The sequence below is a fragment of the Tupaia chinensis genome, unplaced genomic scaffold (assembly GCF_000334495.1).
Source record: "Tupaia chinensis unplaced genomic scaffold, TupChi_1.0 Scaffold000154_1, whole genome shotgun sequence".
Taxonomy (NCBI): Eukaryota; Metazoa; Chordata; class Mammalia; order Scandentia; family Tupaiidae; genus Tupaia; species Tupaia belangeri.
This window is the reverse complement of record NW_006159625.1, coordinates 3393016-3405589: the sequence shown is the minus strand read 5'-3', so window position 1 is coordinate 3405589 and position 12574 is coordinate 3393016.

Below are 12574 nucleotides of genomic sequence, written 5' to 3'. Positions count from 1 at the left end.
GGACGAGGGGGGGGGGGGGGAGTGAGAAAAAAAGCCACTAGGTCTGGGACTAAAACTGTGGCTGGCTGGTGGTGGGAGGTTTGGGCACTGGATCCCACACAGCCAATTGCACAGTTAGAGGCCAGGACCCAGTGGTTTGAGAATTACACATGCGTATGGGTTCCCAGAAAATGGAAAGAAGGGATTGTGGCATAGCTATGTCTCTCTCTCTGTTGAGAACATGAGTTCTATAGCAAAACTTAAAAAAAGAAAAAAGAATAACTCCCTATTCACACATTTCTAGGTAGAAAAAAAAAATCCCTCTTTATAATTTTCTTAGTACAATATGAATACTCAAAGACTAGTCATTTAAATTTCCTTCTTTTAAGTCTCCTAGGGGGAAAAAAAAAAAAAAACATCTTGAATGGTTTTTCCTTTCCATGTCATTGGAAAAGCAGAGTCATCTAGTAAACCCTCTTACTAATAGACAATTAAACTGCACGGACTTGAACACATCCACATGACTGTCATGGGTTCCCTCTGAAGCCCTGAATCACATGGACAAAAGCAAACTCCCCTAGAATAACAGAACCACGGAAAATAGGCGGGAGCCACACTGTGGGAGACCAGCAGGAAGCATCTTGGAGGTTAGCCATGACCTGGATTCCTAAGGTACTGAAATAATATCGTGCTTTCGGTCAACCAACAAGTGTTTGTTTATCATCTTCAGCATTGCCTCTGAGGTTCCACCAGTTATGCGGGAACTAAATGACCCCCCCCCCCCAAGGTCACATTGCTCATTTCTGGCAAAAATGGGACTATAGCCCGATCTCCTGACTCATAGTACGGAGCTTGTCTTTATCTTCAGGCAGCTCTCTTTGGCACTGACTGACATGTTTGGTGTGCGTGAGGTTACAAAACAAAGTGAAATAGCTTTGCTTCTTTGTATGGCGCGGCTCCAATTTTGACATCGGTAGCAGATGCGGTCGTGGGCACTGGCTTGGGGCGTGCTTTCTTCCTATTGGCCACTCTTTCTCTGTAGAGCCCACCTTACCGGCGCTCACCATCGAACCAGATGCACCTGGGTATTTTCTCTACCCTTCTCCAAGGGCAGTCCTTCACCACTAGAGTTATTCCCATTCCCCTTCCTCTGAAAAGAATGATAATAATAATAAGTGGAATTAAACAAAAGAATTTCTTTTTTTTTTGTGGGGGAGAGGTTTTTGCTATAGGGCGCATGCACTCACCAGAGACAGAGACAGACAGAAAGTGAGAAATCATTCCCTGGAGGGGATGGCCATGCCGCAATCCCTTCTCCTCCATTCTCCTCTCAGGATCTTGGGCATACATGCACACACTCCCGGTGTGAGTTTAAGCCACCAGGTCTGGGACTTGAACCATTGACTATAGGGGAGCCCAGCGACATAGCCATTATGCCAAGTGCTGGTCCCAAAATAATTATTTTATTTAACTTTATTTATTTATTTATGTTAATTTGACCAGAGAGAAACAGAGTGAGAGACAGAGAGAGTGAGAAAGCAAACTGCCAGGTCCAGGACTTGAACCACAGCCTGCTAAGTGGTAGTCTAGCGTCCTTAACCACCACAGCACCTGCTGGCCCTGAAATAAATAATTCTTTTTAAAAATCTTCTTAAAGATTATATATTTTATTTATTAATTAATTAACCAATTAATTAATTAATTTTATGTTTTTGCTATAGGGTGCATTCACTTGCCAGGGAGACAGAGAAATGAGGGAAAGTGAGAAATCACCCCCAAGGAGGATGGTCACAACTGCAATCCCTTCTCCTCCATTCTCCTCTCAGGATTTTGGGCACGCACGCACGCACATGCTCTCACTGTGAATTTCAAGTGCTGGGTCCAGGACTCAAACATGGTCAGCCATATGGGAGTCCAGTTCCTAAACCACTACCTGCTGGTCCCTATTACAGTTGGTGGTTTTTTTGCTAGAGGGCCAGTGGTCTTTCCAGAGAGGCAGAGAGACAGAGAGAAAGAAATCAACAAGTCACCCCTTTGGGGGGATGGCCATGCCACAATCCATTCTCCTCTATTCTCCTCTTAAGAGTCTTGGTCACACATGCACACATGGCTGCTGTGAGTTTTAAGCCACTGGGTCCAGGACTTGAACTGTGATCAAATATGTGAGAGTCCAGCAACATAAACACTATGCCATCTGCTGGTCCCAATTTTTTAATTTGACCGGAGGTGGGGGTGGGATGGGGGGGCAGGGACTGAGAAAGTAAGCTGCCAGGTCCCAGACCTGAATCATGGTCTGCCCTGTGGGAGTGCAACACCTCAACACCCTGGGCCACCTGCTGGCCTCTACTTTAAATTTTTTTTTTATGTATTTAAGACCATTATTTGGAACCAGCAGGTGGCAAAATGATTATGTTGCTGGACTCCCACAGAGTCGACTACAGTTCAAGTACTGGACCAGGTAGTTTAAAACTCATGCCAGACTCACGTATGTACATGCCCAAAATTCCGAGAGAAGAATAGAGGAAAAGGGATTGTAGTGTGGCCATCCCTCATGGGGGCTGATTTCTCCCTTTCTGTCTCTCAGCTCTCTCTCTGTCTGGTGAGTGCACATACTCTATAGCAAAAATCTCTCTAAATAAATAAATAAATAAACACATTATTCTGGGGGCCGACAGGTGATGTGATGGTTAAGGTGCTGAACTCCCACACGGCTGACTATGGTTTGAATCCCGAACCTGGCAGCTTGCTTTCTCTCTTTCTCTCTCTCTCTCTCTAGCTATCTCTTTCTGTGCAAATTAAAATAATAATAATGAGGAGGAGGTAGGAGACAGGGACCCTAAACAATCACCCCTGTGCCTCTGTGTTTCTGCATCAATGATGAATAAAATTAAATGCAAATAATTATTGAAAAGGGGTGGTGTGGTGGTTAAAGGCGCTGGATTCCCACATGGCCAGCTGGAGTTCGAGTCCTGGACCTGGTGGCTTGCTTTCTCACTTTCCCTTTCTCTCTCTCTGTCTCTCTCGGGTCAATTTAAAAAAAAAAAAAAAAAAGAAGAAGAAGAAGAATTGCAAATGGAATTAAATAAACAAATCTTTTAAAAATTTATTAAAAAGTAAAAATAAATAAAACCATTATTCTGAGTAGAGATCATGGGAGAAAAGACAATGATCAAGGCACTGAAGGTCACAGATAAAAGTTCATGTGACCTGGGGCTGGCAGGTGATGTGGTTAAGGGCACTGAATTCCCACACGATCAACCGTGGTTTGAGTCCCAGACCTGGTGGCTTGATTTCTCTCTCTCTCTCTCTACCCGCCCCCCGGACAAATTAAAATAAGTAAATAAATATTAAATAAAATAATCCTATGTTTATTTATTTATTTTAATTTGAGCAGAGAGTGACAGAGGGAAAGGAGAGAAAGTGGGAAAGCAAGCTGCCAGGTCCAAGAGTCGAATCACAGTCAGCCATGTGGCAGTCCAGCACCCTTAACCACCATGCCACCTGCCAGCCCCAGTAAAGTAATTATTTTTTTAAAGAATTGTTTATTTATTTAATTCCATTTGTTGTTATTATTTTCAATTTGACCAGACAGAGACAGAGAGAGAGAGAAAAGAAAAACGAGAAAGCAAGCCACCAGGTCGGGGACTTGAATCACGGTTGGCCATGCACCTTTAACCAGCACCTTTAACCACCACGCCACCTGTCAGCTTTGAGTAAAGTAATTCTTAAAAAAAAAAAAAGTTCATGTGACCAGTAGTTTTTCTTCAATATTCTATCAGAGGAACTTCCTCCACTCGTGGGTCCTGGAAGAAAACGTGAATTCTGGAGCCAGCAGATACGGTGGTGGTTAAAGTACTGAATCTCACGTGGCTGGTTCCGTGACTCCCGTGATTTGAGTCCCAGACCTGGCATCCTGAAAAACATGCTGGGCGTGGGTACTGCCCCAAATTCCAGGGTGGGAGGTGGGGGAGAATGGAAGAGAAGGGAGTGCAGTGTGAACACCCCCCTGGGGGATGATTTCTCACTTTCTCTCTGGTGAGCACACACACACACCCTGTAGTAAAAAACAAAAACAAAACAAAAAGTAAATTCTAGTGAGGGAAGGAGAAGGTGGCATCTGGTGTGGAGGATAGTCCTGGTTGCTGACATCACACCAGGGGACTCTGCAGCACCCTGGAAGGACGGGCTTCAGAAACAGAAAGGCACAAGCAGGCACCACCTGCTGGCCCACTTCTTAATCTTCTTTTGAGAAAGATTTTTGCTGTAGGGTGGTTGTGCTTGCTGGAGAGACAGAGACAGAGAGACAGAAAGCGAGAATTCACCCCCCAGGGGGGTTGGCCATGTCACAGTCTCTCCTCCATTCTCCTCTCAGGATTTTGGGTACACAAAGCAACCTTCTTCCTGCAAAGTGATTGTTCATTGAGGTTTGAGTCAGTCAAAACTTGGGTGTTTTGGAACCAGCAGTTAGCGTAATGGCTATGTCACTGGACTCCCACGTAGTCGACCGCGGTTCGTGTCCTGGACCCGGTGGCTTAATAAACTCACGCTAGGCGCATGTGCATGCATGCCCAAGATCCCGAGAGGAGAATGCAGGAGAAGGGATTGCAGCGTGACCATCCCCCGTGGGGGGTGATTTCTCGCTTTCTGTCTCTATATCTCTTTCTGTCTGGCGAGCGCACGCGCCCTATAGCGAAAATCTCTCTCAAAAAAAAAAAAAAAAAAACTTGGGTGTTTGTTAAAAATATGGATTCCCAGGCCTTGGTCTCAGCGTGGGAATCTGGTTTTAAGAAGCACCCCAGGTGATCTGGAGATTCATTGCAAATGGAGGGTCATGCTTCTGTAAGAGTGCTGGGCTAAAGAAAACTCTGTAGTTCTCCAGGGAACAGCTCTGCTGCCCTTGACGTCCTAATTTGTACCTGATTTCCCAAGAACTGGAGGTTGCAATCCCCACTGAGCTGTAATCCAGCCCCCTACTGAGGCAGGTGGACCTTCCACCCCTAGGAATTTTAATTCCTGTGTCATTTCTGAAAGTATGGTGGCATATTTCTCAAGCCTGAGGGTGAGACTTTCTTTGGACTAGATGAATCTTTGTAAGTAAATCTGAGTTCTAACCAGGCTTCCTGTCCTGTTTTATAAAGAGTGAGATATTTCATTATTAACTAATATTTGTTATGTAAATCCCGACCTTCTAACCTTAGTGTAATTGAATGCAGTTTTTCTGATTTTGTTTTTTCTTTTTAGAAGCTCTGAGGTGTAAATCCACAGTACTGTTCAAAGAGAGATTTAAATTGCTAATTTCCTAGTGTGAGAATGTGAGGAAGGATTGTCATGGAGTTTGAGTGAAAGCCACATATTTAACATTCCTATGTAATAGCCCTCACTTAAATTACATTTTGGCTTGAGAAGAGGAAAGAACGAATTCAGCACTAGGGGGAAACTTTGTTCTTTATTAAAGAGAATGAGAATTGGTCTAGCCAGGGGCATGGCAACTGGGAGAGGCTGGTTCTTACATGGCTAATAGCACGGTTCGATATCTGGACCTGGCCGCCTGAGAAACACCCTGCGCGGGTGTGCATGTGTCCCCCAAATACAAATCCCAAGAGAAAGGAGAGATGGAGGAGAAAGGATTGTGGCGTGGCCATCCCCCTTGGGGAGGGGGTTGCTTTTCCATTTTCCTTCCCTCTTGCTCTCTCTCTCTCTCTGTCCCTGACACATGCCCTCTAGCAATTTTTAAAAAGAATTTTTTGAATTAATTATTTAATTTTATTTATCATTGTTATTATTTTTCTATTTGCTACAGTGCACATGTGCTCACTAGAGAGAGAGGGGGGAAAGCAAGCCACCAGGTTCAGGACTCAAACAGTGGTTGATTGATCGTGTGGGAGTTCAGCACCCTAAACACCACACTGGCCCTGATAATGAGAATTTAGGAAGAGCCTCTGCCCACTGGGAAAGAGCTCTCTTGAATCCGCCACATGATGTACCATTGAGCATATGGGAAAGAACTTTTTCCCTCATGCTGTCTTACTTCTGAGCAGGCCATCGGAACAGAGACATTTTGACCTGCTTAAGGCTCAGAAGATTGTGCTAGGAGATATTGGGAGGAACTGGTTGGGGCCCTTCTTTCCCAGACTACATCCTCCACACTTGCTCTCTTCCAGATGGCTAAGAAATGGCATTATGACTGCTAGCAGAATGTCAGTGTGACACTTCAGTGGCATGATGAGTGACAATTCAGCCAATTTATATGGGGCATCTTCTACGTACCCCAGGGACCAGAATTAGCCCTATACAGGCTTCAGCTCATTGTCACGCTAACTCTGGCAGGTAGGCTTCACCATCTGCAGTTTATAGAGTGGGACCTCACGGGGCTGGCACAGAGGCAGCATCCAATGAATGAGAGCTATCCTTTTGAATCGTCATTATTTTAAAAAAAATAATAATTTACTTGATTTTATTATCACTATATATTATATATATATATATATATATTATACTATATATTTTTATCTTTTTTTTATAGAGGTTTTCGCTATAGGGCGCGTGCACTCGCCAGACAGACAGAAACATAGAGACAGAAAGCGAGAAGTCACCTCCCCCCAGGGGGGATGGTCACGCCGCAATCCCTTCTCCTCCATTCTCCTCTCGGGATCTTGGGCACGCAAGCACACGCGCCCGGCGTGAGTTTTAAGCCACAGGGTCTGGGATGCGAACCGTGGTCAACTACGTGGGAGTCCAGCGACATAGCCATTAGGCTAACTGCTGGTTCCCATTACTATATATTTTTAAAATTTGCTACAGGACATGTGTGGTCACGAAAGAGAGAGAGAGAGAGAGAGAAAGCTGCCAGGTCCAGGACATGAACTGCAGTAGGCCACGTGGGAGTCCAGCACCTTAACCACCAACCACCTACTGGCCCTGATGATTACTTTTATAAATAACTTCCATATAAGGTGATAGGAAAATTTTAGATTTTTGACTTGGAGACAGGAAGGAGGTGGAGTGCTCAGAAACCAAAGGCTGAAGGAAAGACAGTCTGAGGAGCATATGGACAGTCAAGAGTAAACGAGTGCATCTAAACCGAAGCCTTTTGATATTTCGAGCGATGCCTAACTTGACTAATTTCGGAGACTTTCTAGGCCAAGGATTTGGGACACAAATTCAGGCAGTGGGGACTCACAGCAGGTTTCTGAGTGGGGACCTGTTCCAGAGTATGAAGGCGGATCGGGGCGGGGAGAGCAAGGAGAGGAGAGCGTCTCAGAGACATTGCAGTGCGTCCCGTGTGAAGTCCAAGTCAGAACCGGGGCCAGCCCACGCTCAAGGAGCCTGCCTTCTGCCGACTGAGGGTGCTTTATCATTTCCTCGTGTTCTCTTTCACTGTCTCTCTGGTGAGCACACATGCTGTCTGGCAAATTAAATAGTAACAATAAAAAATAAGAGTGTAAAGTTAGACGGTGAGCCAGGAGAGTGGCTACTAGAACTGAGAGGAAGGGGTATGTGCAAGAGACGTCGCGAAGGAGAACTTGTAGCACTTGAAGCCAGGAAAAAGGATGAGGAAGACGGAGGAACCGAGGAGGACGGCGAAGTCTTCATCTCTTGTGAGGAGGCACTCATGCACACATGCCATGTGTTTCTCAAGCTGCTGAGTCTGGGGCTCTAACTGAGTAGTCGACCATGAGGGATCCTGCTGCCCGAATCTCCATGCCACCTGCTGGCATACAAGGTCTTAACTTCTTTTTCTTTTCTTTTCTTTTCTTTTCTTTTCTTTTCTTTTCTTTTCTTTTCTTTTCTTTTCTTTTCTTTTCTTTTCTTTTCTTTTCTTTTCTTTTCTTTTCTTTTCTTTTCTTTTCTTTTCTTTTCTTTTCTTTTTTCTTTTTTTTAAGATGTTTTAGCCTTAGGTTATGTCTCTCCCTCTCTGGCGAGGGAGAGACAGAGACAGAGAGAGGGAAAGTGAGAAATCACCCCCCAGGTGGGATGGCCATTCTGCAATTCCTTCTCCCACGATCTTGAACACACACTCAAACGGCAAACGCCCCCCTCATGATTTTGAAGTCACAGCGTCTGGGACTCAACCCATGGTTGACCATGCGGGAGTCCAGTGATGTAACCACTATGCCATCTGCTGGCTTTTAAAAAAATCTGATTCTTGCCATAGGGTGCATGCCCTTGCCAGAGAGATAGAGAGAGTTAGAGGGGAAGTGAGAAATCCTCCCCCAGGGATGATGGCCACACAGCAATTCTGGGTGCACTGGCCCTCCATGATTTTCAAGCTGCTAAATTTGGGACTCAAACTGTGGTCAGTCACATTGGAGCCCAGTGCCTTACCCACCACACCACCTGCTGGCCTGCGTCTTAATTTTTTTTCTTTTGAGAAAGATTTTTGCTATAGGGTGCTTGCCCTTGCTGGAGAGATAGAGACAGAGAGATAGAAAGTGAGAAATCACTCCCCTCCCCCCCAGGGGGGATGGCCATACCACAATTCCTTCTCCATTCTCCTCTCGGGATTTTGGGCATAAATGACATGCACCTGGCCTGAGTTTTAAGCTGCTGGGTCTGGGTCTCTAGGGTGGTTGACTACAGGGGAGTCCAGGGACATAACTATTACGCCATCTGCTGGTCCCACCAGGTCTTAATCTTAAAAGGACTACAGTACCATTTCAAACAAAAGAAGAAGAAGAAGAAGAAGAAGAAGAAGAAGAAGAAGAAGAAGAAGAAGAAGAAGAAGAAGAAGAAGAAGAAGGAGGAGAAGATAAGGCCAGAGGTGGTGTGGTGGTCAAGATGGCTGGATCCTACCTGGCCACCTCTGCGGCTTGAGTCCTTAACCTGGTGGCTTGAGAAACACACTGGTTGAGACTGCGTGTGCCCCAAATCCCAAGAGGAGGGAGAAATTGAGAAGGGATTGTGACATGACCTGATTATGCTCCAATGAGGGGTGCTTTCCCACTTTTCCTCTTTCTTTCTGTATCTAGCTCTTTTCAACCAGTGCACATGCACCCTAGCAAATTGGGGGAAAAATAAAAGAAGAAAAGGCACTTATTTTATTATTTGGAAAATTATAAGGGTTCTTAAAGCCCTGCTCCAGGAGTGGAATGAAGACCAAATATGTATTTCTTTCTTTTTTAAAAAAGAATTATTTATTTAATTTTATTTATTATTATTATTATTTTAAAATTTGCTATAGGGCACACATGCTCACCAAAGAAAGAAAGAGAAGAGGAAAGTGAGAAAGCAAGCCGCCAGGTCCAGGACTTGAACCTCAGTTGGCCATGTGGGAGTCCAGCGCCCTAAACACCATGCTACCTGTTGGCCCCAAAAGTATATTTCTTATTATATCACAGTATCACAGAAGGTTAGAGGGGCCTCAGAGAAAGAGGGAGTTCTGTGGAGTTAATTATAAGTCCTGCCTTGATATTTTTCATTTACCATCCCATAAATAAGCTTTTCTTTCTTTCTTTCTTTCTTTCTTTCTTTCTTTCTTTCTTTCTTTCTTTCTTTCTTTCTTTCTTTCTCTTTCTTTCAAGAATTATTTATTTGGGACCAGCAGATAGCATAGTGGCTATGTCACTGGACTCCCCCTTGGCCGAGTGCAGTTCGAGTCCTGGACATGATGATTTGAAAATCACACTGGGTACGTGTGCGTGTGTGCCCAAGATCCCAGGAGGAAAATGGAAGAGAAAGGGTTGTGGCATGGCCATCCCCTCCAAGAGGTGAAATTTGGCTTTCAGTCTGTTTCTCTCTCTCTTTGGTGAGCACACACATCCTAAAGAGGAAAGAAAAGTGAGAAAACAAGCCACCAGGTCCGGGACTCAACCTACGTTCAGCCATGTGGTAGTCCAGCACCTTAACTGTCATGCCACCCCCCCACCCCCAAATAAGTCTTTTTTTTTTTTTTTTTTTGAGAGGTTTTGCTATGGGGCGCATACACTCGCCAGACAGACAGAGACAGAGAGACAGAAAGCGAGAAATCACCTCCCAGGGTGGATGGCCATGCTGCAATCCCTTCTCCTCTGTTCTCCTCTCAGGATCTTGGGCACACATGCACACGCGCCCAGCGAGAGTTTAAGCCACCGGGTGCAGGACTTGAACCGCGGTCGACTACATGGGAGTCCAGCGACACAGCCATCACGCCAGCTGTTGGTCCCATTGAGCAGTCATTCTTGTGAACGCTATGCCATGACTGTATTATTCATTTAGCACCTAGGGTATACTATTATGTATTCATTCATCCAACAAAGACGCATAGGTGTGTGCTGTGTGTTTGGCACCACACTAAAGGTTTGGTTGCTATTTTTTGGAATGTCTGCCACCGCCTAGATCAAAAGCCCCTTTCAGATAAGGATCCTAAGTAAACATTTCTTTGTATACCTAGATAATACTAACAAATGAACCTTTTGCCCAGAGTCCCACCCAAAGCCCATTCTCCCTTTCTTCTGTCCTTTCTTTCTTTTTTTAAATTTGCTAGAGCGTATGTGATACCAGAAGGAGAAAAAGGGACAAAGAGAAGGGAAACAGGAGAAAACACCCTCCATGGGCGGGATGGCCACGCCACAGTCCCTTCTCTTCCATTTCTCCTTTTGTGATTTTGGGCATGCATGCACATGTGTCCAACATGTTTTTCAAGCCACCGGGTCCAGGACTGAACCATGCAGGCAGCCGTGTAGGATCTGGCAACCTTAACCACATACTACCAGCTGGCTCAACCCCTTCTTCATTTCTTTTTAAAAAATTATTATTATTATTTTACATAACTTTATTTTTACTTACTCCATCTAGGGCCATGTGGCATGGCGGTTAAGGGCGCTGGACTCCTTCATGGCTGACCATAGTTCGCTGTGGCCATCCCCCCGGGGAGTGATTTCTTGCTTTCTGTCTCTCTGTTTTTCTGGTGAGCGCATGTGCCCTATAGCAAAAAAAAAAAAAAAACCCACAAAAAAACAAAGAACCTCTCTGGGGGAAAAACAAAAAGAATGACTGCTCAAGTTCCAGTGCAATGATTTATCAGATTTAGTGAAGTCCTTTTCAAATGCAGATACTCAAGTCATTTGGCGCTTGGTGGTTAAGGCAGCTGGATGCCACATGGCTGACCATGTGGTTTGAGTCTCAGACTCAGTGGCTTAAAAAATGCTCCAGGCGTATGTCCATGTGTGCCCAAATCCTCCAAGGAGGGAGGAATGGAGGAAAAGAGGTTGGGACGTGACCATCCCCTGGGGGGTGCTTACTCATTTTCCTTCTTGTCCTCTCTCTCTGACGCTCTCTGCCTATTGCACATGACCTCTGGCAATATTAAAAATTAATAAATAAAGTAAAATTCAGATACCCGGGCCATGACCTCCAAAACTTCAGTGAAGTTCATTTTTTATTTTGTCTTTAAGTTTGGCTATGGGGTGTGTGTGCTTGCTGGAGAGAGACACAGAGAGAGAGAAAGTAAGGAAGCATCCTTTAAGTGAATGTCCATGCCACAATCTCTTTCCAGGAATTCTGGGTACGCAGCTCATGTGCCCATAGCACTTTTTCTTTTTTTACTAGAGAAATTTTTGCTATAGGGCATGTGGTACTCACTGGACAGACAGAGAGAGAAAGTGAGAAATCAACCCCCGGGGAGAATGGCCATGCTGCAATCCCTTCTCCTCCACTCTCCTCTTGGGATTTTGGGCATGCACTCACATGTGGCCGGCATGAGTTTCAAGTCACTGGGTCCAGGACTTGAACTGAGGTCAGTCCTTTGGGAGTCTAGTGCCTTAACCACTATGCCACTTACTGCCCTCCCTACCCCCCTGGAGTGTTTTTCAAGGCACCAGGTCTACAAATTAAACTGCAGAATTGGCCATGTGGAATCCAGCTGCATTAACCACCAAGCCACCTGCTGGGTCCAGAGTAAATGGTGTTCATGAGTGCCATTTATCTGCATTTTTAACAAGAATTCTAGGGGACTTTAGTACAAGTTCCATTGGTGTTAGAGAAGGTAACTGTAAGAGAGAGGTCAGGGTTGATAGGTATAGCCCCTTAACACTCCAAAACACATTTAATGAATCATCAAAGAGCTAACAGTTTACCTTCTGGTATTTGTGAAGTGGTTGCTAGGTTCCATAAAATAGTGTTTATAGTTCTTATCAAAAGCCATAGGTACAAAGGACTGTGCAACTGGACAACCCAATTTTCCAATCCAAACCAATTTTCCTCATTGGAAAACCATTGAGGAAAAGGAGAATTCCATCTTAACAATTGGACAGTGTTTCCAAGTTCAAGGGTATGTTTCTTTTGGAATTTAATCATTACGATCACATGAAATAACTGGCTTGCTTCTTTATAATGAATGGAAAACATTTGCTCATATAAGAGACTGCAAAAAGTTCATGGATACATATTACGAAAAAACACGTATGGATAAAAAAATTTTTTTAAAGGTTTTTACCAATGGGCATTTGCTAGAGAGAGAGACGGTGAGAGGGAAATTGAGAAATCGTCCCTCAAGGCGGATGACCATGCTGCGATCCTTTCTCTTCTATTCTCCTCTTAGGATTCTGGGCATGCGTACACAACCAGAATGATTTTCAAGCTGCCATGTCTGGGGCTTGAGCTGTGGTCAGTCATGTGG